Source organism: Helianthus annuus, chromosome 12, assembly GCF_002127325.2.
Source record: "Helianthus annuus cultivar XRQ/B chromosome 12, HanXRQr2.0-SUNRISE, whole genome shotgun sequence".
NCBI classification, from domain to species: Eukaryota; Viridiplantae; Streptophyta; class Magnoliopsida; order Asterales; family Asteraceae; genus Helianthus; species Helianthus annuus.
This window is the reverse complement of record NC_035444.2, coordinates 8,318,772-8,323,108: the sequence shown is the minus strand read 5'-3', so window position 1 is coordinate 8,323,108 and position 4,337 is coordinate 8,318,772. Positions and strand designations below refer to the sequence as shown.

The following is a 4,337-nucleotide window of genomic DNA, read 5'->3' as shown; positions in this document are numbered from 1 at the left end:
AATACGTTGTGCACCGCACTCAGTTCTTCAGGCAGATTCAATTTATAAGCCACCTTACCGATTTTCTCGGTAATTTCGAATGGTCCGACATACCGCGGATTAAGCTTGCCCCGTTTACCAAAGCGAACCACACCCTTCCAGGGTGAGACTTTAAGTAGAACCCAGTCACCGACCTGGAATTCTAGTGGTTTCCTACGCTTATCTGCGTAACTTTTCTAACGGTCACGAGCTGCCGCCATGCGTTGTCTGATCTGGGCAATCTTTTCCGTTGTGTCTTCCACCAGTTCTAGGCCTGTGATCTGGCTGTCACCAACTTCCGCCCAGCAAAGAGGTGATCGGCATTTACGACCGTACAATGCCTCAAAAGGTGCTGCATGAATGCTAGTGTGGTAGCTGTTATTATACGAGAATTCTACTAGCGGTAGGTGCTTCTCCCAATTCTTGCCAAAATCGATCACACATGCCCTAAGCATGTCTTCTAGGGTTTGGATGGTGCGTTCAGACTGCCCATCCGTTTGTGGGTGATAAGCGGTGCTCATGTCCAAACGTGAGCCAAAGGATTTGTGCATAGCTTGCCACAACTCCGAAGTAAAACGAGCGTCTCGGTCGGAAATAATGGAGGTTGGCACCCCGTGCCTCGAAACCACTTCCTTTAAGTACACGTCTGCCAAGGTAGAAAACTTATCTGTTTCCTTAATAGCCAAAAAGTGTGCAGACTTGGTCAATCGGTCTACTATCACCCAAATAGTGTCATTCCCGCGTTGGGACCTACGTAGGCCAGTAACGAAATCCATGGAAATTTGCTCCCATTTCCATTTTGGGATTTCTGGTTGCTGGAGTAGGCCTGCTGGTTTCTGATACTCAGTCTTGACTCTCGCACAAGTCAAACGTTTGCTGACATATGTTGCTATGTGGGCTTTCATGCCAGGCCACCAATACGTAGTCCTTAAGTCGTGGTACATCTTATCTGAACCAGGATGTACTGAGTAACGGGACTTATGAGCCTCGTCCATCATGAGCTCACGTAGGTCTCCATAGAGTGGCACCCAAATGCGCCCTGTCATGAAACGCCCAAATTTTTTTCACATTTGACATTTAACATAAACGTCCACTTGTGAAGCCCCAAATTCATCATTCGACAAATCGACATACAATTTCTCTTACAATTTTACCAAAATTTTGACATGACCCGTTCGTAATAGGTACCTTTCCCCCTGTTTTTAACAATACCATTACTATTAATACTACGACACTTACCAACATAATCAAAATTACAACCGTATATGGTTCGCCATGAACCTTTTGTACAAACTACACAAGTTTAGTATCCAAACTTTCTACTAACAAACTAGACACATACAAAATAACATTTACTAATCAAAATGGTAAGTTAACCCATCAAACAAACAACTTGGACCGGAAGCGCTTAGAGTCGACGTTTCGTGTGTGTGTTCGGTTCGGGCGCGCTGCATTCAAGCAAGAGATTTACCTACATTTCATAACGGAAACATTATTAGTTCAAACACATATTACTTCAAAAAATCCTTTAATTACCTATCATTGTTCAACCCGTTAACATGTCTTGTTACCTTAATAGCATCCATACTTCCATTCGGAAGTATCCAACGTATCACTTTCCGAATCATTCACCATGAATCATTAAAGACCACACTTTTCCATATACTTACATCATTCGACCCGTTATGAACCTTTACAATAATTCCATAGAACCAAATACCACTTTTCGAAAAGTTACATTAAAGTAAATAAAGTTCATATGAACTTACCGCGATCTTGTGATGATTGTGCCTTTGAGTGACTCGCGCCTTCTTCCTTCTTTGTGCCTATATACCATAATCCCGTACTTTAGCTTTCTTTCAACATTAATTTTACAATCCTTATGGTATGTTATGGCGTTTAATAACTACATACATCATTATCATAAGAAGGTTGCATCATCTTAACAAGCATTCATGCAAAAGCCATAACTAACTCACTTAGACATTTTGTCAAACACATGGTGTGCATATCACTAGATTAGCATAATGTACAAGCATTTTAAGCACAACTTCCATAGTTCATTCTTGAGCAACATAAACATACTACCATGTTAGGATTTATCATTCAAATCAAAAACATACAATTCTAAATCTACATTCATAACAATTTCATAATTAAATCATCAATTTAACATACAAACTTCACAATTTCCAAGCATTATTTGACATGCAAGTGGGTTTTTGCCCTAATCATGTTCATACTAAAATTTAGCATCTAGTGATGTCTAAACCTCCTTAGAAGCTGTTAATCATACTGAATTTAGCAATACATTCACGAATTATACTAAACCCCTTAAATCAAACCTCACCAAATTGCAAAATTTGACTTACTTGATACAAGAAACACTTAGGTGATCACCATTCTTAAGTCATACATTCACCTAGACTCCAAATCCCCTTTCAATTTGATTGATTTGTGTTGATTAGGGTTTATTCTTCCTTGCCCCCCTTCTGGTCGCATATACACGCACACACATATCTGATGTGTGTGTATTGTGTTGACAATTTTTATTAAATTGTCTTTCTAATTGTCCAACTTTGGTCCCTCAACTATTGAGCACTTTACTTGATAGTTAAACTTTTATTTTCACACATTCTTAGTTAACCTATTCATAAATTTATATTTTAGGGTATAATGGTAAAAATTTATATTTACCATTCTTTGTCGTTAAATTCTCACTATTAATTTATTATATTAAGACATACGAAAACTGGGGTGTTACAAGTCCACCCCCCTTATAAAAGGTTTCGTCCCCGAAACCTGACTACGTACCAAATAATTCCGGGTAGTGCTTTCGCATATCATCCTCCGCTTCCCAAGTGAGATCCGATCCCTTCCTATGTTGCCATTGAACCAACACTTGTCGAACAGATTTGTTTCGGAGGTGCTTCACTTTAAAATCCTTGATTGCTACAGGTTTTTCAACATAATTTAACTTCTTATCCACTTCAATGTCATCCATAGGCACGTATGCCGTCTCATCCGCAAGGCACTTTCGCAACTGAGACACGTGAAAGGTGTTATGAATCCCATCCAGCGCAGGTGGTAGTTCTAACCGATATGCCACCGCCCCAACCCGGGCGAGTATTTTGAATGGCCCGATATATCGAGGGCCTAGCTTCCCGCGTTTACGAAAACGGATTATTCCTTTCCATGGAGAGACCTTTAATAACACATGATCTCCCACTTGAAATTCTATTGGTCGCTTTCGTCGATCCGCATAAGACTTTTGTCTATCTTGCGCTGCTTTCAATCTTGACCTAACCATATCAATCTTTTCATTCGTTTTGGTCACTACCTCTTTTGGCGCGATTTCTCGTTGACCCACTTCCCCCCAACAAACCGGGGTCCTACATTTCCTTCCATAAAGCATTTCGTAGGGGGCCATTTTTATGCTGTTATGATAGCTATTATTATAAGAAAATTCTACCAAAGGTAGTTGATCATCCCAGCTTCCTCCGAATTCTATAACACACGCCCTTAACATATCAACTAATGTTTGGATAGTTCGCTCTGTCTGACCATCGGTTTGTGGATGGTAGGCGGTGCTGATGTGTAATTGGGTTCCCAATTCATCGTTAAACTTCCTCCAATAACGAGAGGTGAACCGGGTGTCCCGATCGGACACTATAGACACCGGAACCCCATGTCGGGATATGATCTCGTTCATGTAGACTTCCGCCATCTTTTCTGATTTATAATTCTCCCGAATAGGTAGGAAATGTGCACTTTTGGTAAGTCGGTCAACGACCACCCATATTGCATCGTGCCCTTTTCTTGTCTTGGGAAGCTTAATCACCAAATCCATCGTTATATGTTCCCATTTCCACACCGGGATCTCCAAGGGTTGTAACTTTCCATACGGCTTCTGGTGTTCAGCCTTTACTTGGGAACACGTCAAACACTTAGCAACATACTTGACAATGTCTCTTTTCATCCCTGGCCACCAATAATTCATCCTCAAGTCTTGATACATCTTTGTAGCCCCCGGATGAACGGAGTATCGAGACTTGTGAGCTTCATTCAACAATAGTTCTTTCACTTCGCAATACCGGGGTATCCAAATTCGGTTGTACCTCGTTTTTATACCATTTGCATTCTCTTCCAATTCATGAATGAATCCTTTCGTTCTTTCTTTCTTTGAGTCAACAGCATTTAAAGATTTCATTTGAGCTTCCCGAATTTCATCAAGTAGCTTAGGAGTAACTACCATCTTCATGGACTTTACCCGAATCGGGGTCGGGTATTCCTTTCGGCTAAGTGCGTCCGCTACTACG

At 40.8% G+C, this 4,337-nt stretch overlaps 1 long non-coding RNA gene across 1 annotated transcript; it reads right to left on the bottom strand.

The window, feature by feature from the left end:
- Positions 1-1,232: 1,232 nt before the first annotated feature.
- On the bottom strand, positions 1,233-2,483 carry LOC110896729. The gene is made up of 3 exons (XR_002568118.2): positions 2,391-2,483; positions 1,788-1,844; positions 1,233-1,489 (listed from the first exon to the last, which is right to left on the bottom strand). It is a non-coding gene; the product is annotated as an uncharacterized LOC110896729 (long non-coding RNA).
- Between the last annotated feature and the right edge of the window lie 1,854 nt (positions 2,484-4,337).